At 35.9% G+C, this 27,652-nt stretch overlaps 1 protein-coding gene across 2 annotated transcripts in view; it reads right to left on the bottom strand.

Moving 5' to 3' along the window:
* Nucleotides 1-27,652, bottom strand: part of LINGO2 (leucine rich repeat and Ig domain containing 2) — a 1,051,930-nt gene that overhangs the window by 307,306 nt on the left and 716,972 nt on the right. For both annotated transcript variants that reach the window (XM_029920927.1, XM_029920929.1), the window contains one exon: nucleotides 12,414-12,572. The gene's annotated coding sequence lies outside the window, so the exon portion shown is untranslated. The remainder of the gene's footprint in view (nucleotides 1-12,413; nucleotides 12,573-27,652) is intronic.

The raw sequence follows: 27,652 nt of genomic DNA, 5'->3' as shown, positions 1-27,652 counted from the left end.
AGTGCAAAATGTTTATTTTTCCTGAAAGCCTCTTGGCCAGCCTCTAAATATTCCCTAAAATAGTCAGACCTTGAATTGACTCACATTAGAATGTTAAAACCCAGTGATTGTTTTGTTTATAACAAATAACCCTAATTTCCCTTTTTCCTAACAACATAAGATAAACAATATAACATTTATTATAATTCTTTAACATGGTCCTATTAAAGAATTTCATTCAAATACAAAAATATCTGCTGACCTGCAAACTGTGAAAAGGAGCTGCTTTAATTTTGTTTTAAACAGGAAGCGTTACAGAAAACTGAAAACAAGGGTAGGGGGGATGTGGGTGCATGGGCAGAACAGGGTGAAATTTACAAACACCTAGAGCACACTACAAATGTTACTCTACCAGTAGGAAGATCATTTTATTTTAAAACATTAGAAAAGAGTGTGCAATTTGGAAATCCTGGCAAAGAATTCTACTTTTTTTAAATAACATTTATTTATTGTTGAGAGACAGAGAGGGACAGAGCATGACCAGGGAGGCAGAGAGAAAGGAAGACAGAATCCAAAGCAGGGTCCAGGTTCTGAGCTGTCAGCACAGAGCCCAATGTGGGACTTGAACTCACAAGCGGTGAAATCATGACCTATGCCGAAGTGAGACTCTTGACTAACTGAGTCACCAAGGCGCCCCTAGGAATTTTATTACTAATGTTTTAAGTGTAATATTCAAATTTGAATGTTTAGTTGAATTGATTCTAAACTAAATAAGAGAGTGCCTATCTTTTTGTTCTGACCATTCAAAGCCTCAATTGACTATTAAAATATATCCTCTGTAATAAAATGTCATGTGCATATTCATTCTTTCATGACTTCATTAATTCACTTATTCATAAATATCAATTAAGGGGCTGTTAGGGGTCAGGCATTTTTTTAATTCATTCACTTATTTTCACTTGCATTTGTCAGGACTTATTTTAGGGGTATAGATTGCTACAATAGATAAGAACCAGTTCCAAGCCTTAAAATGTTTTTAATCTGGTGGGAAAGGGAAATAGAGATGTGGACACTAAAACAGAGTCCTAATCAGCTAATACAGAGGGAAATGAAATCACAAATAGCAGTGTGTTACTAATTGAAATATACTATCCTAAAGCATATCTGGCAGGTATTTACATTCATTTCTATACATTTGGAATTACTTGATTTTAGTTTGTAACAGATTGGTTTCTAAGCCTAAAGTAAATGCCTTCCTGATATACTCAAACCCTAGCTACTGATTTTCTGCATTTGAAAGACTCCTGTTTGAACCCATGACTATGTCCAAATAAGAAACAAAATATCTTGTGGAAAAAGCAAGCTGAATTTGCTATCGATCTTTATAATCCAACCATTTGAAGGAACTTTAATGTCCGGTCCCAAGGTCCACTTAAATTATGCCCGTGATTAAATCTCACAAAGCATGCCAGATACAGAGGCCAACCACACACTCACCTATGTGGAAGATGATTAGACTTGACAACTAGAAAGGTACTTAATGCAATTACCTTCTCATTCATTAGAGAACACAGTTTGAAACAGGAAGGTTATTTCCAAGATACAAGTCTCTTTAGCAGTAAATGCATCATATTGACTAGAATGAGCTATGGGACATATCTCCCAAGGGTGAGACAACTACAGCTCATGGGTGAATGATGTGCAGGATTTAGGACAAATGAGAGCAAACTATAATTTACCATTCCTGTCAGGACAGTTTTTTTTCTTTTTTGGAAGTTCTCCAAATTATATCTTTTAGAAGGTTCTGGTTTGATTAAGAATTCCCTTGGATGAAAGATGAGATGGAGAAAACACTACCCGTTCTGCTGATGAAGCATGTTTTCGTTCTGCTGCAGGCTCATCCAGTAACAAAACATTATCTTTTAAATAAATATTATCATAAATTAGCTTAAACATTATACTGTAGTAAATGTACTCTTTTGGCTTACATCATATCAGATTTGATAAATGAATTTGTATCATTATATCCAAGAGATATTCAGAAGTAGGGTAGGAGACTTTCTACTAGAGGATATTTACTGAGCTTTAGAGCCTAACTCAATTCCAGTAACATAGACTCATGAAAAGGTATTTAAACTCTTAAAACTTCTTTATCAGTATTAGTTTCCCATGTACTTTGAATTGTTCATACAAATACTATGATTTTTATGAAATCACATATTTTGAGTCATATTTAAATACCATCTGCAATATTTCCAGTGCTGCAGACAGAATTTTTGTTTTGAATCCTGATAATTTACATCATATTGGCAGTCTACAACACTTTTACTAAACATTCTAGAACTCACTGTTCTTTTAAACCATCCCATAATGGCATTTTGGCTAAGTAAAGTCATAGACATGAGTAAGGTTGGATTTCCAGTCATCAAAACTGACAAAAAACTATATGACCCAGTCCTAATATGACTGAGAAGAAAAGGCATAGCTTCATTTATACATGCCAGCTCTGTGGGATACAACATTCTGGGAAAACAGGAATAAGTTAGAATTGATCTCTGCCTTAGAGGACTCACATTGTAGTAAGAGCAGCTGATGTGGTAGAAGTATGTGGAGAAGGAGAAGTATAGACAAGTATGGTAAGGAGTCAAGAAGGACAAATAAGAGCCAGATATACATGACAGAGGGGCAACAAACGTTGTGTATTAACACTGAGAACCAAATAAAGTGCATACATATGCATATGTCTTGAGAGATAAAAAGAGAAACATGTGATACACTGAGAAATAGCGCTTTATCCTCAAGGTATGGGAAGGACACGTTGTGATTTGCTCTCAGCTGTAGGCTTGAATGGAAGACAAAACCAAAGATAAGGAAACATGAAAAGACTACTGTGGCAAAGCCTTTTTTAAAAACAAAGACAATTCCTATTCTTTGAGGCTCAGCTCTGGAGTCATCTCCTTTGTAAAGCTTCTCTGAGACCTCCTCTGAACTTCTGTTGTTTCTGACATCTATCCAGTTCCTGCCTGACACTTACAGCACTGTCTTTTTTTTTTTTTTCCTAATGTTACATATCTGTGTTGCTTGGCACTGGCATCACAAACTCCTTGAGGGTAAAGTTAATATTTAAGAGTAGCGAGTGTCTTTAATTTATGTGGAAGTGAAAGCAGACAGAAATGGAAATTGTTTCCTATGGCCTCATGCCCCCGCAAAAAGACTCTCAGCAAAAGTTTCCTAATGATGATACTAATGATGTAGCCTAACACTAAGTGGCTTTGGCTTCATAATTAGGGCTGCGTTTTGAATGTGTAAAATGTAGCCGGTGTGTAGAATTCTCTTCCAAGAATGTGAAAGTGAGGTTACCCTCTGAAGAGTAATCCTTGGTATAAGGAACTCTATCTATAAGGGTTGCCTTAAAATTACAATGTCTCTCTGGTTAAAAAGAAGGAGATGGAGAACAGTGTCCAGACTTTACTGATAAGAAAAAGAAAGTTATAACCTCATTGATGGCAGTAACATATCTAGAGAAGAGATATTACTGGATAGGAAGGTATGTGTGGATCAAAACACAGGGAAGCCCAGAGAGGGTGATGTTAGCGGGCTCACAGGTGGGGAGGAGAAAAAAAAGAGGGGAGAATATGTGTTTATGGGGCAGGCAGGAAGAAAGAGCAAGAGGAGGGGGAGAAAGAAGGGGGGACAAGGAAAATGGAAGAAGAGAAGGGGAAGGAGAAAAAAGAATGAGAATGTGACTGGCCAAAGCCTCTGTTCTTAACGTGAGAGTTGTACTCTGTGGGAAAAGATGGTTCAAAATAATTTACATTTCTCTATTCCTCGGACCTACAATCCTCCAATTACTCAGGAAGGAGTGACAATTGTGCAGGCAAACCTAAACTCTTTCTTTTTGAGCCAGTCTTTATAAATTACCACACCAGAAAATTGCAAATGGCTACAAACCCTTTGTATATGGAACATACACCTCCATATCAGTGTTCCACAGAACACACGCTGGAAAATGATCTGTTAAATCATCCTGGTGCTCTTTGTTAGGGGAAAGAAATACTGAATAGATGAAAGGCAATATATTACTCAAATTATTTTTAAAATTTATTTATTTTGAGAGAGAGAGGGAGAGGGAGAAAGAGAGAGAGAGAGAGAGAGAGAGAGAGAGAGAGAGCGTGCATGCGTGAGAGAGAGCACATGCAGGGGAGGGGCAGAGGGAGAATCCCAAGCAGGCTCTGTACTGTCAGCACAGAGCCTGACATGGGGCTCAAACTCACAAACTGTGAGATCATGACATGAGCCGAAATCAACAGTCAGATGCTTAACCAACATAGCCACTTAGTCGCCCCCACTCAAATGATTTTCATTGTGGCCATTTATGTACATATTCAAAAAAATGATAGGAACATAAATTATATATGACATCTATGCCAAGAGTTATATATGAGGTCTGTATGTAAGTTTTCTTCTCCTTGTTGAAAAGGGGAAACCAATTTGTTAATTGGCATCACTGGCAGCGAACATGTGCTCAGAATCAGGCTCTATCATAACACAAGCACTAATGGATATTCCATAGAAAGAGACACCTCTACCTCTTAAGCAACTTTCAAATTCATGGAAAAGCAACATGCATACATATGCAAGAAGAAAATTATAAATTATAAAAATATATAATACAGCAAATGTGCACACATGTATAATGAGATAAGGATTGGAACATTAGTTTTAGGAACAGAAAAACAGGATAATAATATAATGAAAACACACAGGTTTTATTATATAAAGGAGATCTTGGGAGAGAAACTTGCCCTCATACATACTAGCTCTGTGAGCATGGAAAAGTGACTAACTTTTCCAAGTCTCAGTTTCTTCATCTTGAATATGTGCAATTGTGTCTCTATTTCAGGGTTATTGATGTAAAAGACTTACATTGGTCCTGATATTCAATTTAGGGTATCATTATCATTTCATTCCTTCTGTCATTTTGGATGCAACAGAAAGAGACATGATATAATAAGGTGTTAAGTTATCATATTTCTGCAGAAGAGACTTTGTAAAGATTGTTTGTCTTCAGCACTATTTTAATTTCATGCTAAATCTTATCCTTAGAATAAATAAGTCCCTTCTAATGAAAAGTTCCCCATGCTCACACAGGGATTTCCTCTTACTTAGTCCAAACTCATCGCACACATGCTACCGAGCCGTTAACCCCTGGCATGACTCTGCTTCTTGATTGCCCAATCAACAGCACAGCCCATCACTTCAGCTACTTCCCTAACCACAGTGCATCCCTGAATCCCTCTCCTCTCCACCAGTGGATTCCTCTGCCCCTCACCAAGGGCAACGGTGAGCTTTCAGGGGAAAATAAGAATTTTCCCATCCTGGCTCTTTGCAGAAACCCATAGTCCAATCCTAAGAAGCTCTTCACCAAAGCCTGGAATCCTTTATTCACCCCAAAATGATTCATTTTCAACAGCCCCGCTCTCAGTTTTCTAGACGACTTGTTTTCCCTCATGTATCAGCTGATTTATCTAGATCCTGCCATTTGCCAACAAGACTAGGGCCACACAAAACCAATCGTCTACAAAGCACAGGCCAGAAATTCATGGAATTGTCTCTGATTTATCCACATTCTTCCCCTGTATGGTTTTAGGTGGCATGCTGTGAAATTCATCATGACAGTTGATTTTTAAAGTATTATTTTACTATGTTAAGTGTAGTTTGAATTCTAAATTTTCATTTTAAAATTAATAATAGTCTTTCTTGTAAAATACATGTAACAAAAGGAAAGGTTAAAAGTGTAATTACATATATACTGCTTGATTAATGTCAGGGACCTTTAAAGACAGTCTCTCTGAATATATTTGAAAGTAGTGTTTCCATATTAGAGAATTATATCAACAGATCAGGACGATTTGTTTGCTACTGTCAGATATATGTCAATGTTTCATTTAGAGGCTTTCAACTTGTTTTATTGATTCTAAAGACTATAATTTGGTATGAAAACCCATTCTGATCATATTTGGTTTTACAGAAAATGCTATTCAACTCAATACCAAGGCACCCAGCAATGTGATTATAATATAACCAATAATCGATTAAACAGGGCCTTATCTTAAAGTCGTAACACTAACCACAACACAGAGACCTGCCAGTATCCCAAGAAGGAAGTTGTTGTTATAAAAAGATTAGACCTAAAATCTCCTCAAAGAGCTTAAAGAAGAGAAGTGCTTATATAGGAAAATGATAATTATAACTAGCACCACAACCACTAACAGTAATTGAGTGCTTATGATGTGTGTACATGCTAAGCATTTTACATATCATTTACTTCTAGGGACAATGGGTAAAGTATTCTGACATTTGACTGAAACAATTGAACTTCTAGGTAGATCTGCTATATCTATAGACTCTTATTAATAATAATAAATATCAGTAATTTATATATATCAGTAATTTATAAATCAGTATATTAGTAATTTATAAATATATATATCACTTATTTATAATGTGTCAGATATTCTGCTGAGTGTTTTATATGCATGATCTCACTTAATCCTTACAATTATACATGGGCCAGCTACTAAGACATGCATGTTACCAATTGGGAATAAAAGCTCTCAGATGATAAATGATTTACCCAAGTCAGAGTATCAGAGTTGGGATTCAAATCCAGACTCTACCTAAAGACAGCGCTTTCAAATGTGATAGTATATTTACAACCACAATTTGCGATAACCTGCCTCCTCGAAATATGATCAGGTAGCTTGTATGCTAGTGACTTAGCAGTATTCTAGTGACTTCTACCCAGAGAAGTTCACACCCAACAACAGGGAAAGAGTGAAAGAATCACTTCTTTCTTCCAAGCATTTGGGATCTATAAAATTCAATATTCAAAATTTATGACTGTTTGTAAAATAGAACCAAACTTTACTTATAAAAGCAACAAGGCATTTAATAATTTTTTTTCTTGATCCTTTATTTTAGTTTTTTTTAATGTTTATTTATTTTTGAGAGAAAGACAGTATGCAAGTGGGAGAGGGACAGAGAAAGAGGGAGACACAGAATCTGAAGCAGGCTCTAGGCTCTGAGCTGTCAGCACAGAGCCAGATGTGAGGCTCGAACCCACGAACTGTGAGATCATGACCTGAGCCAAAGTTGGACACTCAACTGACGGAGCAACCCAGGTGCCCCATCTTGAGCCTTTATTTTAGATTAAATCCTTCATACCCCTAAAAATTTTATTTGCCATAAATCCATCATACCTCTAAAATTTTTTTGTCATCATGATTTAAAAAAATCTTTGGCTCGGGTCGTGATCCATGGTACGTGAGTTCAAGTCCCATGTCCAGCTCTGCTGTCAGAGCAGAGTTCACTTCAGATCCTCTGTCTCCCTCTGTCTCCTTCTCCCCTACTTGGGGGTGTGTGCTCTCTCTCAAAAACAAACTTGAACACAATGTTACTAAATAATGGCAGTATTGGAAGCCATGAGAGAATAAGATACCCTTGATCTAACACTGGGCAAGATGAATCAAATGCCAGCTGGCCTCACTAACAAGAGAGCAATGTATTACCTGCTGTTAACACAGAATTTATTGTTTTGATCTGAAGCGCAAGTTTTGATATTCACTCATTTATTCATTCATCAGATATATTTATTGAAAATGTATGTGGTCCTGGAATTAAGGTCTTAGAGAAGAAAGACAAAGACCTTGGTCTCACAAATATTACATTGTAGTGAATCATATCTACATTTCCTTAAGTATGCATATTTAGAAAGGAATTCTTGGATTTTTCCCAGACGACAGGAGAACTTCTCTGAAAATAGATGATTCAGTCATACAAAATGTTCTGAATTTGATGTACTACTGGGGAGCCTTCAACAATGGTACTTTTCAATAAAATAATTGGGGTGAAAGCTGGGCTGTGAGTTAGGAGTTTCCTGTCGTGGAAGTGTGAGTGCACCGGGCTCATTAGAGAACTGTGTCAGAGAAGGTTGGGCTGAAGTTCACCATCATTCATTTTGTGTCTTCTTCAGGCTCCCTACCCCAGTTGTTTTCCACAGCTTTAGAGTGTTCCCTATCATTTTGGCCGAATGTGCACAGTGCTGGAAAGGACGTGATACTTTCAGCAGAATTATTTAATTAGGTTTAAGTAAGCACTATATGCCAAGTAGAGTAGGTTTGCTTTCTGGCCATAAAAATGTGCCTGCAATGCAGGCTGCATTCCCAAGGAGGGAAACAGTGATTGATGGGATGATAAAACAATGGAGGGAAGGGTAAAGCCTGAGAGAGAAGAGTCTCAATAGGGAAATAAAGTAGGGTAGCAGCTGCCCCCATCTTAATTGAAGCATAAATTTCAGGAACAGGATCTGAGGTTTAATTTCAAGCACATACTGGGAAAGAATTTAGTGTGTGTGTGTGTGTGTGTGTGTGTGTGTGTGTGTGTGTGTGTGTGACCTGTGTATATGACGGAAAACGTGTAAGTAAATTCTTTTCATTCTTTGTATGAAGAGTTTTCAAGCCATTTCTAAAAAAGGAGAACGTTGCAAATGTGGAAGTTTCTGGATTATCACTGAGAGATACTCATTAATCTGAATCAGTGATGTGCAGGACCTGTTCCAGGCACTGGTGATGTGGCACTAGAAACGGTACATTTCTGCACGACTAGAACTGTGTATTTTGAGTTTACCATTTGTCTCCACACATACCTTCCTTCCCCGTACCCATCCCATGCCACGGTTATTTTCTTTAAGCATAGATTCAATTACATCAGGTTCATATGCTGTGCAGGCAAAACACTCTAGTCCAGCCTCTACCTATATGCTCCGCCTCTTCCTGTAGGTCTCCCTACTCTCCAGTGGCAATCCTTTCATTCTTCAAAGGCAACATTTATTTTTATACCACGGTGGCTTTGCCATGCTGTTCCCTGAGCTTAGAATGCTGTTACACCTATTTCCCATCAGTGAAAATTCTCCCTGATTTTTTTGTTTATTTTTAAGAGAGAGAGAGAGAGTGTGCGTGCACATGAGTGGGAGAGAAGCAGAGGGAGAGAATCCCAAGCAGGCTCCCCACTGTTAGCACAGAGCCCCATGAGGGGCTCAATTCCATGAGCCCTGAGATCATTACCTGAGCTATTCAAGAGTTGGAAGTTTAACTGACTGAACAAGTCAGGTGCTCCTCTTCCTGATTTTTTAGTTATGCAGCTTAAATGCCTCTTAAACATCAAGACCTTCTAATACTCCCATCAATTGCAACAGTCCTTCATTTTAGTTTCTGGAGAGTTCTGCTTGAAATATATTATCAAACTTTTTAGTTCATTTCACCCATTGACCTGTTTACATGTCAGTTTCACTTTGCTAGATGAATTCAGGGCAAGGAAGGTTATTAATTTGTTTCTGGCCATACAGTGGTTTATATCTGGTTGACATTCAAAAACTGGAGAGTAAATAAATATGTAACTAAAAGTATTTAAGACTTCTTATGATGAAATCAGCTGCCTAGCTAATTTCTCAAGGTTCTTAGGAGACCTCAAAATAAGAATGATTGCACAAGTAAGAATGTCCAGTGCTCTCTATAGAAAGTAAGGGACACATTGCATACACGGATGCTGTGTAAATGTTTTTGTGAGCCACATTGGAGACTGCATATCCCGTGACATGGAGCATGCTATTACCAGAAGTGCTTTCAAAAAGCTCACCTTTTATATTTTGTCTTTCTCGCTTAATATTTCTTCTCCATACAAGCATACAACAATGTAATCCTGACCTAGGCAAACCTCTACTTTTAAAATGCTTTAAGAAAGAAAAATTGCTTTTAGCTAAGGAAAAATACAAAATTTTATGGCTTTGTTATCAACTTGTGAGAAGCAGAACTGGGAAGCCTTGACACTCTTAACTTTATGGAGAAGCTAATGTGCATCACTATAAAAAACACAACCACCATCCTTACAACAGAGAACAAAAATGAATTTAAAACTAATATAAGTTATAAAACTATAATGTATAAATTTTCTGTTCCTTTTTAAAGAGTTAACCTTTCACTGGGAAAAATACATGAATTCACTGTCAAATCGTTTATGTGCTTGGGTTTTTTACAATCATGTTTTTATACAGAACAGTGGAATGTATTATCCTGTACATCCTAATCAACAAGATTGACTTTCAAAAGACTAACTGAAGAGAAAAGAAATTATGCTTCTTTATAATACTTGGATGGAAAGCAGTTGTACACTTTTTCTATATTGCTAATTTACACTGTTTAGAAAGATATTTTAAAGAATAAAAAGGCTGATCTCACAGTAGAGGGGAACTCTTCCTTGTGACAAGATTAAAGAAGTGCTAATAATTGCATTATCACGAGTACCTTAAAAGACTGGTTTCAGGGGCACCTGGGTGGCTCAGTTGGTTGGGCGTCCTACTTCAGCTCAGGTCATGATCTCACAGTTCATGGGTTTGAGCCCTGCGTTGGGCTCTATGCTGACAGCTAGATCAGAGCCTGGAGCCTGCTTTGGATTCTCTCTCTCTCTCTCTCTCTCTCTCTCCCTCTCTCTCTGACCCTCCCCTGCTCACATTGTCTCTCTCTCTCTCTCTCTCAAAAATAAATGAAAACATTAGAAAATTTTTTTAAACCTGGTTTCATTTTATTCTTCTTTTTGTGTTTTTCTTCTAAGTCTGGTGTTTCAACATGAAACCCAGTTTTGTTGAAAATACAGAAATAAGTACAATCAGGATAGAATTTATTTTGGACTCCCAGATTAAGACTTAAACATCTAAGAATATGTAAATCTGGGGCATATGGGTGGCTCAGTCTGCTAAGCACCTGACTTCTCTGACTTTAGCTCAGATCATGAACTCATGGTTTATGGGCTCGAGCCCTGTGTTGGGCTCTATGTTGATAGCTCATAGCCTGGAACCTGCTTTGGATTCTGTCTCTCTCTCTCTCTCTCTACCTCTCCCCCACTTGTACACAAGCTCTCTCTCTCTCTCAAAAATAAATAAGAAAATAAAAGGAATATGTAAATCTATAATGAAAGTCTTGCTATAATTGTTTGCTTCATTCTAATGCTGCAAAGCACAAAGCAGTTTGAGCTATATTCCACAAATGCATCCTGAGTTTTGATGTCCCTTTTATTTACAGAATAACAGAACTCTTCTAAGTGTAGATAACCCCTCCCCCATTTTCCACTAAGCCCAACAATTGTCCACAACTCAGTTTATCAATAAGGATTTCTGCCATGACTCTGGTCATCTACACTACTTCTAAGATATTTGAAATCTGTGAGTATTTTGAGTTTTTTCTCTCTTGATATCCTCTTATGAACAAATAAGTTACTATAGGACTGGGAAGGGTTATTTATCAAGCTTTAAAGATTAAATTTCTTTAAGTCACTTCAGAAGTCCTCTTTTATATCCAAATAATTATCTTAGGCTATAATTAATTGATGACTGAGTTCTAACTACTTTATTTTCAAAAAGTAACAAAGCTGTATTTGTTTAAAGAGTTCAAGTGCCTTAGAATAATCTCCTTCCTTTTTTTTCAATTAATGTATTTTACTTATATTTTCTGTTTCAATAATTGAACTTTAAGAAAATATTGCTTTGGAATGCCTAAAATTCAAAGAAGCTGTAAAAGCTTTGATGATCTTAAAGTCAGAGCACAAGAATGACTTGTGCTTCTCCCAGGTAACTGTTGATAACAGATTTAAATTATGTATGTTATGGAGGAGAAAGACAGCTAAGGAGAGAGATAAGAAGGCCTGACAAACTATAGGTAATGGTTGAGAAGAATTTCCAGAATTCAATAGATAAATGTAGCAAAAAGAATACTTGAATTAAAGCATAACATTTTAAATTCTAGAAGCCACAATAATAACGAAGTATGCCATTGCATCACCATTTTAAATAATACTTACATGAACCGAAACTGGAATGATAAATACTTACAAAGAAATAAAAGGCAGAATAAGGCTATAATCTTCTAAATTAGAGTAACCATGAGGCATATTTATAAGATCATATGCTATAAACTGCCACTCACATTTTGATATTGTGTAAACTACAATGACTTAACAGCAATGCGTTCCCTACAGTACCTTCAAAAGTACAACTGCTTATTCCATTATAGTTCAGAATAGTTACCTAAAGAGGAAATTTCCTTAGCTTGCGGTTTTGGGATATTGCATTAACCTGCATTTGTAGTATCTTGTGTCTGCTTTATATGTATCTTAAAATAACTTCTTTCTCCTCTTGAGAAAAAATGGACTCAATTATCACTCTATACATTCACTTAAATCCAAGGGAGTACCATTCTTCAACAACTTGTTCAGTGGACTTAGAAAATAAATAGAAAAGCTATACATTATTCAATATATTTTGGCAATACACTAAAGCCCTTAGAACAAGTGATAAATGATCCGATGTCTTCTTCAAATCTTACCTGGTTTACTCTTCTGTAAATTCCAACCCTTGCTGTCTATCATGCAAAGCTCCTGGCCACTGGCTGAACTCCAAACTGAGTAGCTGATCATGATAATTCCAACATGTTATGGGTGGCAGCATCTCTCAGAGTCCGACAAGCCAACTGCTTGAAGTGAACCTGCAACAAACAAGGTATTTCTTAATTTTAATGGAAAAATAGTGAACCATGTCCCAGGTCCAGCAGGCATCGCTATTTAATCAATAATGGAATCATAAAGGAGTATGTGCAGGGCCATAAATGCCTCTCAAGATGCTGATAAACATTAAAGCCAGAAGACTGAAGTTTATGTGCTACAGAAGGTATTTTTGCAGAGTGCAAGGTCCTCTTAGCAGTATTATTGATCTATTTAAGCTGTCAGTATACATAAACATTGATATTAAAGCTCATACAATTTATGGCATGTACCCCTTCTCCTTCATGTAGGTGACCACTTGGAGTAATCAGAATATTTTTCTGACTCTACCCATAACACTCTTAGGTAACTCTTAGGGTACTCTTAGGGTAACTGAGAATGAGGCTAAAAAGGCCAACCTCATCAGCAGCTAAAGAAAAATCCACATGATGGTTTAGATCAAGGATAGGTTTCCTTTGTGAGTTCTGACACACTGGTCAGCGTCAACATTCCCTGTAAAAAATGTGCATCATGTCTGTAGGAGAGCACCTGAGAAACACCTTTAAGGGGCATCTATGAAGTACTGCAAATTCAACAGCCACCTCTATCCATATCGAGACACAGGCTATATATCAGTAAGCAACATGAACAAGTTATAGTCAGAATCTGTATACAGAGGAAAGGCCCAGAGCCCAGGGAAGGAATTTCATGACTAAATTTGGGGACACTTCTACCACATACCTAATGTTTCACCTATCAATGTCCATATGAGTAAACATGATGTTTAAACTTTGTAAGCATGTTTGATTTCCACTCAAGGAGGAAAAAAACATGCACAATTAACAACTCTTATTGCACTCTTACCTGCCACACAAATAACTCTGTTCAACAAAAATTTAGGATACCAGCGAACAGATTAGCTTATTGAGGTTTTCAGAATAGCCTTTAATAATTTAGGTTTTTTTAGCTACAGCAATCATATTTAGTTATACACATACAAAACCAGAATTATTATTATTTTCCAAATAGTGCAACAGAAATGGTTATGAGGTTATTCTAAGTCTGTAGAGGGACTTCATGTGAATGATTATGTGCTGCAGATTCAGGGACACAGGTGCAAAAACTGATTTTAACAAGCCACAAAATGATATATCCTCATGCACCTGTGATTAGAGCTTCAAGTATTCCCAGAAGTCAATGGGGAGACTTCATTAAAAGGCACAGTAGTGAGATTTCCTATTGTGCCATTTCAGCAGAAATCGTAAGAAGGCAACGGGTTGAAGTCAAGTACATACCTCAGACCAAAAGGCAATACTTCAAAATAAGTCCTTAAAAGGAGGCATGTATACCTGAACACTAAGCCATCATTCCGCAGTTCAGAACTGGAATGTGGATGCTATTAGTGACACACATAGATACCCACACACCCAGACCCTCAACCCCACAACAGACACATCCAGACACACACATATACCTCTAAGCCTAATATGTCCTAATCTGTAGATTTAAGCCCTGGTACTTGTTAAGCTAAAACCTTAGTCAATTTATGGATACAATATGTTTCTATTCATGCCAAAATCATTATTACTTCTTTTCTGCTTTATAAATGCTCTAAAAATTATCTAATCAATTCCCTTTCAAAGCAAATATGTTCTCATGAATGGTAATCCTTTTTGGTGTCTTAGCAGGCATGCAGAATATTGAAAGATGTCATATGCTCATCGATCTAATAACAGGAAAATGTTTATAAACATAATCTCCAAGTTCCCAAACTAACTTTGAAATGAAAACACTTTGAAAGCCTCTTGCTTTAGAGGCACCAATCTGTGACCTAGTATGACTTCTCACACTCCTGTTCTGCTACTTACTACAGAAGAATAAAAATAAGTAAATCAGTGTAACTACTTACTTTCTAAAACAAGCTTTATTTCATTATACAAAGAGGATGCTATTGATCCCTTCTTTGAAGGGGTAGGTGTTGTGTGTTTCCTTCAGTATTGATGGCTTTCCACTGACTATTGATAACTGACTTATCCATTAACCCACTTATTCATTCCACAAATTTTAATTAACTCAGTTGTCCCAGGAATGGGAGTAGGTGCCTGGATACAAATTGAAAAGACACATATTCTTCCCATAAAAAATATTGTCATCTATTATCTTCTGATTTGTAGGCATATATTTGTAACAATGAAAAGAAGCAACATTAGACCAAATAAAACAAATTGGCTTTATTTTTTATCCTACTCATATATGATCAGACCATGAGATTTTCTGAAGTTTGTCAATGAGTACAGCATTATAGGTCAAAGACAAAGCTACAAAATCTATAAGGAACTTGCCAAACTCCACACCTAAAAAACAAATAACCCAGTAAAGAAATGGACAGAAGACATGAATGGACACTTCTCCAAAGATGACATCCAGATGGCCAACAGACACATGAAATGATGCTCAACATCGCTCATCATCAGGGAAATAAAAACCAAAACCACACTGAGATACCAGATACCACTTCATGCTGGTTAGAGTGGCTGAACAAATCAGGAGACTATAGATGCTGACGAGGATGTGGAGAAACAGGCACCCTCCTACATTGTTGGTGGGAATGCAAACTGGTGCAGCTGCTCTGGAAAACAGTGTGAAGGCTCCTCAAAAAATTAACAGTAGAATTCCCCTCTGACCCAACAATAGCACTGCTAGGAATTGCCCAAGGGATACAGGAGTGCTGAAACATAGAGGCACACGTACTCCAATGTTCATAGCAGCACTTTCAACAATAGCCAAGTCATGGAAACAGCCTAAGTGTCCATCAACTGATGAATGGATCCAGAAAATGTGATTTATATATACAATGGAATACTACTTGGCAATGAGAAAGAATGAACTATGGTCATTTGTAGCAATGTGGTGTTATGCTAAGTGAAATAAGTCAGGCAGAGAAAGACAGATACTGTATGTTTTCACTCATATGTGGAACAGGAGAAACTTAACAGAGAACCGTAGGGGAAGGGAAGGGGAAAAAATAGTTAAGGAGAGGGAGGGAGGCCAATCATAAGAGACTCTTAAATACTGAGAAAAAACTGAGGGTTGATGGGAGTGGGGGAGAGGGGAAGTGGGTGATGGGCATGGAGGAGGGCAATTGTTGGGATGAACACTGGTGTTTTATGGAAACCAACTTGACAATAAACTATAATTAAAAAAAAAAGACAAAGCTAAAATATCAAACAACTGATTCATACAGTTCACTCACATAAAGTTTTTACTGGATGTGATGGTTTCATATCACGGTTAAGTTTTTTTTCCATAAGCCAATTAGCTGTTAAAATGATTCAGAAAAATCCAACCAACTAGTACACTGATGTTTCTAGTATCCGACATAGAGTCAGTGCCTCCCAGGTTGTGTGTACTGGGCTTCATATACAATCCTATGCTGTCTACATCACAGTTCACAGTTTTTTTAACAGGTAGGGGATGTTGTACAACAAGTTGCTTCACGCAATTTTTGTATTATTTTTTCCATTTTTTTCTCAAAGAAGATATACAAAATTAAATGCATGTAGTTTTCTCAAAGAGAAGTCCATGAGGTAGTCATAAGAAATACTAATTCCATGACATTGGTTTGAAATTTTATTCTAATACCAATGTTCAGAATGGAAAAAAACACTTAAGATATAATTTTCACTACTCTTTCAAATATGCTATCAAACAGGAACATGAAAACAAAAGGTACGAATAGTACCTTAATTAACACTCGTAGAAATTAAGTGATTTTTACTAAAATCAACATGGTTTCCAAACATTTTAATTTTCTTCTATTTTCTCATATTACATCTTTTGAGTCTCTGCTTATTACTGGGATGACTTGCTGAGACTATGCCTTTTTTAAAAATAAATACTATCCTTATTTTTAAGAAACTTGTATTTCTTTTTCTTTAGGAAGAGAGAGTGAGAGAGAGAGAGAGAGAGAGAGAGAGAGAGAGAGAGCGAGCGCACCCGGTGGGGGAAAAGCACAGAGGGAGAGAGAGAATCTCAAGATGGGGTGGGGGGGGGTTGCTCAATCCCATGACTCTAGAATCAGGCAGAAATCAAGAGTCAGATGCTCAATTGACCAAACCACCCAGATTCCCTAAAACTTGTATTCTTTCAAACAGAATTTTGAATCAGTGCATTTTACTGCACATAAATTATACCTCAATAGTGTTGATTTAAATTTTATTAATGGATTTTTGACAATATTCAGAGAGGTTCTAGATAGGGGCATGGTATATAGAACCTATTGATAAAATCCTGTTGTGCATGAATTTAAAACAAAACAAGACCAAAATAAGATTTGAAAAAAGTAGAAGAAATTTAAACATTCACTAACCCTATTTTCTTGTTCTTTGGTCTGGCCTTAAGTGCTCTGAAATAGAATTTTGGTCTTCTTTGTCTTTCTTTATGCACACTACCACTACCCTTTTGGTTTATCTTATTGCTTTGAGAAAGCTTCCTAAAGGATCCCCTCAGCACTTAGGCACTCATTTTATAAGCTATTGATTTGTACTTGTTGATATGTTGCTCTTTAAACTTTATCTCAGGGATGTGCTTCATCTTTCCCATAGAGGCATGGTGCACAGCCCTCTGGGTAGCCAACAGAACTGGAAGAGCATTCAGCACTCTGTGAGCTCAGTGCATTTGTTAAATGACTGCTTGGTGCATTGTGCAAGCTTTGTATCCAGGCTGCTCATTTTTCCACACAAACATCAAGAATATAGGAAGAAGTAGGTTTCAATGATCAAAGTTATGAGGCTTCCTACCTTACAAATTTCAAATGTTCCTTTTATTGTTGATATTAGAAAAGAGAAGGTGCTACCATTTTTATTTATAAAATGATTGCTTCCAAATTCTTTTTTTCCTTTTTCTTCATCTAGTCAGATGTAAAAGTCACAGATTATTTCCAAGCAGGCAGGGGTCATCGAAAAATCTACATGCCTACTGCTGATTGATATATGGTTTATCACTTAATTTTGTCAAAAACCATGCAAAGTAATGTAATAATGGCCACTGCAAGGTGATTAAAATAAGAATCAGAGAGTGGAAGTTATTGTCCAAAGACATAGAGCCTTTGAAAAATGAAGCTGAAATGTAGTTAATTGATAGTTGCTCTACTGTCAATTCTGAATTCTTATAAACTGAGTTTGAGAGATGTGCTCAATATACAGATGAAAATCTGAGTCTCAGGGAAATGAAGTGACATGCCAGAGGTCATTAGGATCACAGATCACAGTAGGATCTGGATGAATACATAACCCCATCATGCACCTGTATTTCTAATACACCACTCTCTCACCCAGCTTATGTGGCATGGTGTCTCAAAAACGTTATAGATTTCCAATTTACTTGGTTTAAATAACCAAGCTCTGAGTAGCTTTTATTTTAGAAAGAAGATACCAAAAGTCAACAAACAAAATAACAGGATTTCTGAGTACTCTGAGTACTCAATTTTAAATGAGTTTAATTTTCTGAAAGCAGCAAGATGGCATCGTTCTCTCTCTTTCAAGCCATGTTTTTCCAATGGAAAAAATATATAGACACAAGGAGAAGACTGTGATGATAGATTGTGACAAAGACTGTGATTAGATTAAAATATAAATAGCACATTGGCATTTTGTTGATGCTCATTTGGAATGTTTAGCTACATTGTGAGTAATTGCAAACTTAAAATAATCTTCCAAGATACTCATTTAATATTTTTACTTTGGAAACCTGGCAGGAAGCCCCTTGGGTGACAAAAAGCAAAATTTAGGACAATCCTGTCAAAATCTGAGAATACAGTGCCTGATACTAAAATACAAACAATTCCCTTCATTTCTATCTTGGCTCAAAGAGGCCTAATTCTAAATTTGACTATGATCTATAAACTTTGAGAATTAAAGTAATCCAAATTCTTGTTTGTATTTTCCTGACATGAGTGATCCAATTAGCTACATTTCTAAATTTTCTACAAATGACACTTGTCTTGTACTTTTTCCTTTCTCTTCTGTTTTTTCCCCTTCTTTCCTCCTTTTCTTCTTTACTCAATTATCTTCTTTTCCTTCCTTCCCTCCACTCTCCCTTCTTTTCCTTCTTCTCTGCCTTTGCATTTCAATAAACATTAAATCATCTATTGCATTCTATGTAATGTGCTGGGTCCAGAGGAGAAGGCAAGTACTAAGATTCAGTTGCTGCCTGTGTACTCCTCATCATCTGGCAGAGTGGACAGAGAAGTGAACCAGTGCCTCATGGAAGAGGTGTACGGACCCGATGTGCCTTGACTTCAAAATATATTATACGTGAGTACAAAAATAGTTCATAATTCGACCCTAGCTTGTCAGTCATCATCAAATTGGAATTCACAAACCAAATTTAATCATGTGCTGGAAGTTCCCAAATACCTCACTCTTGAGTTTTCTATGGTTTAAAGAATAACCCTTTAAATGTCTAAGGGTCAGTTGTATTGCTTTAATGTGAGCTATAGCCAGAAGCCCATGAGCCAGTCAATAGTGAGCTGAAGAAAGCAAACTTAGCCTGAGGACATTTCAAACAACATTCTAAACATGATTTTTGTCAGACAGAACACATCTGTGAACTGGTTTTGGTCCGCAGCCACTGGTTTGAGATCCTGCTTTAACCATTGAAAGGTCAATCACTACTCACTCCTAGTTTTGCAAAATCCTTGGTAGTTAAAACTTTCTCCTCAAAAATGTCTCTCAAAAGGGGCAGAAAAAGCCTTCTAGCACAGAAACTAGATCATCAAAATCACCAACGAGTGTATTTAATAATGTGGATTCTTGCGCTCCTCCTGAGAATTAATAATTCCCCATTTTTGGAGGGAAATTGGGAATTCTGCAGATGACAGTTCCCTAGATCATAATTAGACATACTACTCTTTAAGAACTACTCTCCAAGAACAAAACCTAGTTTTGACATGTCTCATTATTTCCCCACAACTTTTAATTTTGACACTTATTTCTCTTTTAATTTCAAATAAATTAGTCTATTTTGTAAGAAATATTCTTCCATGAATTGTGTAAATTTAGAGATTGCCTTCAATGATGAATATTTTTCCTTCAAGTATTTAAGAACTTAATATTTAATGTACACATGACCTTCATCACTCTTTTATTTAATACAGCTTTATTGTTTTCATTACTAAGGAGAATCCCTAAGAATAAAGAGAAACCATGATGAAAGACTATTATAAAACAATTGTAAGAAAGGAAGAATCAAGATAAACATTAAAAAAAGAGGAGAGAGAAGCCAGGTGGCTCAGTTGGTTAAGCTTCTGTTTTTGTTTTTGGCTGTCCAGACATCAACACACTCCTCTTCCTATGAGTTCTCAGACTTTTATTAGGAAAGCAGGATGGAGCTTGAATTATTGCATTATTATTGCATGTTGGACTATAAACATAAAGATAATTTTGGAGAAAAGGGAAAACATTTCTCCTATTATCTGGAGGAATGAGAGGGGCTAAGATGTGACCTCAGTTAACCAATATTACCTAAACTTGGGTGTCTGGAAGAATGACACAAAGATTAAAAAGTATGTGTGTGTGGGTGGGTGGGTGGATGTGTTCACAAGCATTTTAAGGTCAGACTCATGCCAGTAGTGGCTAAAACAGTAGGCTTTCCTGCAGTGTGATCTTGTTTATTTTCCCAGCACCTGGCCTCCTAAGATTTCTTGTTTCTTTCCATAATCTATTTTGTGAGGTTTGATTCGCTTGCTAAATTCTTATTCTGCTTAAGAGAGCCATAGTTATTTCCAATACTTTCAACTAAAAATTCTGACTGATACATAAATTTGCTTTTCAGATTGATGGAAAATCTACTAGGACCCACCTAGGAGACTGACCCAAAGTAACACGGAGTATATCAAAGAGAATGGCAAAAGAGAGAGGAAAGCAGGCAAAAGAAAATTTAAATAGAAAAACTGTGCCTGAAGTTATGAGACATGTAGTAAAATTACCAATAAAATGGAAAGTCTATCTAGGAAGCTGCAAATCAGATATTTTAGCAGGTGCCTTAATTGTGCTACCTATCAATGTTTTTAAGGAGAATGTGGAGAATGACTTCCGGATATAATGGGATAGCTAGAGCAATAGATAAAGGAAATTTCAACTTTTAATGTATGAGAGTCCTGCTCCCAGGCTCTCTCAGGGAAGCTATAGTTCAATGTTTACCAAGGTGAGAACGACTTAACTAAACTTCGAAGCATGGGTTCTCTTTCCGCCCTGAGCACACATTGTACATCTACTTCCTTAACAAATAACCTAAAAGAAACATTTCAAACTAAAGATAAGAGTAAAACTCCCCCTCAGCTCTGTTGCCATACCTCCAAAGCCTGCAACCTTTTGCATATACTTGAAAGCATAAGGTAAAGTTTATAATTTTGTGGAAAGTCCTTCTTCAAGATGATTTATAACTCTTGATGTTACACACACACACAAAAAAACATATACCACCCTGTATTAAACTTTCCTTCTCTGGAGTAATCTCTACCCTGTGAAGATTGTGTATCCCAGGCAGCTGCCTTCACTTGGACTTGAATAAAACTTTTTTTTTGTTGTTTTTTTTGTTTGCTTGTTTTTTAGAAATTTGAAAATATTTGTTGATTTTGGGTGGACACAACTTTACAATAAATACACATTAAATTAGAAGAGATTTGCTTCACATACACACATATACATGCTTTAAAATGGGAGCTAATATATAATGTCAGAGTCAACCAATAGGAATTTCACTGACACTTCTATTCTGGGGCAAGTGGTCAGAGGTACAAAGGCCAAGACAGCACACAGTCTGCTTGTAATCAGTTGTAACCAGTTGCTGCTTTTTGAGAGCAAATATAGGCTTTCTCCGCTGTCCAAACGTAGAGTGTTCCTATGGAAACTTTCTTAAGCCAAAATGGCATGAGGCGAAGGTGCAATTAGCATTAATTTATATCGAAAAATGTTTTAACATTACTATATACAAAATATTGCCTCTCTCAGGCTCCTCTGAGATGTTAAGAGACATCTTGCTAATGGCTGCATAAAATAAATCAAAATAAAGCTCAGATGCTCAGACTACGTTCAAAATTGTGGCAGCTTGATGCTGAGAGGCTGAGTGGAGCTTCCATTGAAGGAGCTGGGCGGGGCCACTCTCCACTCCTTGGACTGAGTGCTGCCTCTCTGATGGGAGGCTGCAAAACACACACTGAATGCTATTTTCCCTTTTTGCCTGTTTTCTTGAAAAGTGAAAATCCTCTTTGGATGCTTTTCAGTTAGCAAAAACAGGTACTAATGTAGGTCTTCTATAAATGTGAAGTGGTGTAACATAAACTTTCAAAAACCAGTGGATACCTGTACTAGAATTTCTTTTTATTTATTTTTTCTACTTTATACCAGACAGTCAGCAGACAGACAATTATTGGAAGCTTGAAAACACTGGATTTTTTGAAATAAAAATGGAAGCAGTCATATTACTAATCACCACTGATTTATTATATATATATATATATATGTATGTATGTATATATGTGTGTAGACATATATAACATATGTCTCAGACCTCACCAAGCTTATATTATCTGTGAATTTATTCCTATTCAATTGTCATATTTTTTAAAGTTGTCTCTACACCCAATGTGGGGCTTGAACTCACAACCCCAAGATAAAGAGTTACATGCTCTACTGCCTGAGCCATCCAGGCACCATGAGTTCACATATTTTGAACTTAGTTATACATAATAGGATGGCCTATTTTTCCATTCCCTGGCAATCCTACTTCTGGGTATATATCCAAAGAAATTAACAACAGGACCTTGAAATGTTTGTGCTCTCAGGGCACCTGGGTGTCTCAGTCTGTTAAGCCTCTGACTCTTGATTTCAGCTCAGGTCAAGATCTCATGGTTTGTGTGACAGAGCCATGCATCAGGCTACATGCTAGTAGTGCAGAACCTGCTTGAAATTCTCTCTCTCCCTCCCTGCTCCCCTCCTGATCATGCACATGCTCTCTCTCTCTCTCTCTTTCTCTTTATCTCTCAAAATAAATAAAATTAAGTTTAAAAAAAAGCAATATCTGCACTCCCATGTTTGTTGTAGCATTATTCACAGTAGTCAAGAAGTAAAAACAACCTTAATGTCCATCAAAAGATGATTGCAAAAAGATGTGTTATAAACACGCACACACACATTTTAGACATGCGAAAGAAGGAATCTTGTCATTTGCTACACTGTGAATGGAACTTGAAGGCATTATGCTAAGTGAAGTAAATGAGACAGATCAAGATAAACAATGTATGATATAACTTATATTTGGACTCTAAAAAGCCAAACTCATAAAACCAGAGAATAGCATGGTAGTTACCAGAGACTGGAGGTTAGGGAACATAATGAGATCTTGGTTAAAATGTATAAACTTCCAGTTAGAAGATTAATAAGTTCTGAGGATCTAATAGATAGGATTGTGAATATGATTATTAATGACATAATCATTATATGATATCATACATTCAAAAATTACTAAGAGAGTAGATCTTTAATCTTCTCACTACAAAAATGAAATGTTAATTATGTGAGGTGATGAAGGTACTAGCTAACACTCTGGTGGTAATCATTTTGCAATATATAAGTGTATCAAGTCAACACACTGTACACCTTAAACTTACCCAATGTTTACATCAGTCATATATAAAAAACTCTGGGAGGAAAAAAGTTGGTTTAACATTTGGAAAATAATGAATGCAACCAAATTAATTATACTAACAAACTAAAGAAAAATATGATCATTTTAGTAGATGCACAATCAGCATTTGACAAAATCCAACATCTACTCTCGATTTAAAAAAAGCAACTTTGAACAAATTATGAATAAATGGTAATTCCATCAACTGATACAGGACACTACAAACAGCTACAGCTAATATCATATTTAATGGTGAAAAATGCTTTCCTCCTAAGGTTAGGAAAAAATAAGGATGTTAGTTCCCACAATTACTACTCAACATTATAATGTAAGTCCCAGCCGGCTCAATAAGGCAAGAAATAAAAGGCATCCAAACTAAAAAGGAAGAAGTAAACTGTCTTTAAGTACAGATAATATGACTTTCTTTGTGGAAAATCCATTGGATTCCACACAAAAAGTACTAGGACTGATTGATGTGTGTGCTTAACATAGATGCAGAATATAAGAACAATAGACAAACAGGAACTATAATTTCATATTCTAGCAACAAAGCATTAGCCATTTGAAATTTACAAAAAACTTCAATACCATTTACAATGGCAAAAAATTACATTGCATACATGGAGATAAATCTTGTACAAAATATGTGCAAGTTCTATATACTGAAACCTACTAAACATTGCTGACAGAAATTGAAGAAGACCTATATAAATGTAGAAATATACTATGTTTGTGAGCTAGAAAACTCATTATTGTTAAGGTATCAATTTCCTCCAAAGTAATCTATGCATTAAATACCATCACAACTTCAGTAGGATTTTTTATAGAAACTACAAACCGATTCTAAAATTTATATGGAAATTAAAAGAACCTAGACTAGCCTCTATCCCCCCAAAACTTTTAACATTAAGAATGAAATTGAAGGGTAAATGATACATTATGTAAAGACTTATTAAACAGCTACATATATCAATTTATCAACTGTGGTTTGGTGTGAAAACAGACTAGATAAAGGGGACAAAATAGAGTCTAGAAATAGGCCTACATGTAGATGGATACTTTGTTTTCAACAAAGGTATAAAGACAATTCAGTGAAGAAAGGATAGTATTTACAACAATTGGCTCGAAAACAATTGGAAATCTACGCGTGTGCACACACACATATAAGGAAGATCATTTTAATTCCTAACTCATACCATATAATACAGAAAAATTCACTCAAGAATCATAGTCCTAAAACCAGAAAGCTTCTTGAAGAAAACAGGAGAAAATCTTCATGTCTTTGGGTTAGGTAAAGATTTCTTAGATACTACACCAGAAACATAATCTACAAAAAAAATTGATAAGTTAGATCATTCAAAATTCAAAACTTTTTGCTTTGTGAGTGATGCTGTTAAGAGAATAGGAAACAAATCTCATAAGCTGGAGGAAATATTTACAATTTATATAAAAAACTTGTATCTAGAATATATATAGAAATCTCAAAACTCAACCATAAGAAAACAAAACAAAACCCCCAAAACTAAAAAAAAATAAATAAATAAAAAGAAAGAAATGGCCAAAAGATTTGAACTGACACTCACCAAATAAGCTATATGGATGACAAATCAATACATGAAATGATGCTCAAGATCATTAATCTTAGGTCGAAGCAAATAAAAATCACCACGAGATACTGTATACATACCTATTAGATTACACAACATGTAAAAGGCTGGCCATCCATACCAAGTATTGGCAAGTGTATGGAGGAACCTGAACTCATACAATGTTGGTGGGAATATAAATGGTACAATGATTTTGTCCTTTTTTTAAATTACAGATTTGTTGAGTTATCATTGGCAAAACTGTAAGATATTTAAAGTGCACAATGTGATGATTTGATGTGCATATATATTGTGAAAGGATTTCCCATACCAAGTTAGTTAACACCAACTGCCACCTCACATATTTATTTGGTCAGGGAGAACATTTAAGTTCTACTTTCTGATCAACTTTCGATTATATAATACAGTGTTACCAGCTATAATCCATATGCTATACATTACATCTTCAGATCTTGTTCATCTTATAACTAAAAGTTTCTATCCTTTTACTAATCTCTTCCTATTTCCCTCACCCTCCAGCATTTGGCAACTAGTGGAAAATAGTTCAAAGTTCCTTAAGAAATTTTTTAACATATATTTTCGTTTTTTAATGTTTATTTATTTTTGAGAGAGAGGGAGAGAGAGCACGAGCAGGGGAGAAACAGAGAGAGAGGGAGAAAGACGATCCAACGCTGGCTCTGCACTGACAGCAGTGAGCCCAATGTAGGACTCAAAATCACAAACTGAACCAGGAGATCATGACCTGAGCTGAAGTTGAACACTCAACCGACTGAGCCATCCATGGGCCCCATGAAGTTCCTTAAGAATTTTAACATATACCAACTACACAGTCTAGACATTTGACTTCTAGGTCTTTATTCATAAGAAATGAACATATGTTCATACAAAGATTTATATACATCTATTCAGAGCAGCTTTTGTTTTGTATTAGTCAATGGCTGGAAACTACTTAGATGTCTCTCAATTAGTGAATGAGTAAATAGGGTTATATCCATATAATAGAATTCTACTCTGTATTAGAAAGGAATTAATTATTATTATATACAACACATTAATGCTTCAAAAAGTAATTACACTACATGAAATACGCCAGATTCTCCTACCTTAAAAAAGAGTACAAACTCTATTGTTCCATTTATATAAAATTCTATGGAAAAAATTCCAATTAATTATAGTTACACACAGCTGTGAAGTGTTTGCCTGGTGATGGGGAGAGAGGGACCAAAAAGGAGAAATTAAAAGGACATACAAACAAACTTTTGAGGGTGATTGTTTTGTTTATAACTTGACTGTGATGGCTTCATGAGGGTATATATGTGTCAAACATACAAAAATGTACACCTTAAATATGTGCAGTTTTATATTTAAATAATACTTCAATAAAACTGGTTTAAAAAAACAGATGAGATATAAGTATAAAGTTTTATCTAGTGATCTCTTTGAAAAAAATCTCGTCTTGCTGTAGTAATTGACAAAGAAAAATTGTCCCAAATCTTGTTGGGAACAGAATTTCCCTGACCAGAGAAACTTTAGCCATTCTTCTAGGAAGAAATTTATAATCCTGATAAGGTGTTGAAGAAATTTCTAATAAACTTTAACAATAGCATGGCCTCTTCTAAAAGTAAGAAGCCACTCAATAGCTGTTAATCAGGTGTCTAATGCTCCTTAGCTAAATATTCTTTTTTTCTTGCATCCAAATAGCAAATTACATAATCCATCTTTCTACTGTAAAAGTATCTTTACTGAGAAAGAATATTTTTTGGCCAGCTTAGCCCTATGCACTTGCATTTTAAAGAAAACTATAACAAAGGCTCTTCACAAAGATGCTGATTTTTTTAATTTTCAACATGTGAATCATGTAAACAAAGATGAAAAGGAGGGAAAGAGGTAGGGGGAAAGGGGAAGAGAGGAGAGGCAAAGGAATAGAGAAATGCTTAGCGGAATATAAATGAATGAAATTTTGAGAAGGAATAAAAAAGACTTTAAAATTTCAAAAATTAAACTGGATGACTATGAATTAGATTTTGAAATTAATGGTGAACTAGCAGCGTAGTTGAGTAAGAGCATTACAGGGATAAAGTTATTAACATGCACAGTACTATATAGTATTATAATGTTTTATTCTGATTAAGGGACTTTATTTTATTTACAAAATCATTAGTTTGGGTTGAAATAAGTTGCCTTCTTTCTACAAAAAAATGTATTTCTGCCTTTACATAAGTTGGAGTACAATTATTATTGGCCTGAGAAAATTTTAATAGTTTTATTAGCATGTGTTAATGTGAAATAAACTACAAGTAGCTTATTGCAGTTGCTGTTTACATCTGAAACAATCACTTACATTACATTCATCCTATAGGAGATTTCACAATGGGAGAAATCACCTTGTGCCTTTACACTTAATCAGAGCTCTGCTGTGTCAGGAAAAAAGGAAAGCCTGACCTTCTTGCTTTTAATGACCCAAAGGGAGTTATCTATTACATTAAATGCCATGACACCCTACAAAATATAAAAGATTTAAGCCAAAGACAATATATCATCCCAACTTCTCATGCAAACTGATTAATAGTCTGGGTACCAAGCAAAATACCAACAGAGAATAATCCTGACACCTGTTCCAAGGACTGATGAAGAAACTATGCTGAATGAAAGTTTAATCACTGATTTCCTTTGCACAGTCAGTTTCCTAACGAGACCACATAATTACAAGTGAGAGGATTCAAATCCTTGGCTAATACATAATTATATCTGGAAGCATAGCTACTAAACTAGGAAATTGAATCATTTCAAGA

Source organism: Suricata suricatta, chromosome 13 (assembly GCF_006229205.1).
Source record: "Suricata suricatta isolate VVHF042 chromosome 13, meerkat_22Aug2017_6uvM2_HiC, whole genome shotgun sequence".
NCBI lineage: Eukaryota > Metazoa > Chordata > Mammalia > Carnivora > Herpestidae > Suricata > Suricata suricatta.
This window is presented reverse-complemented; position numbering and strand designations above follow the sequence as displayed.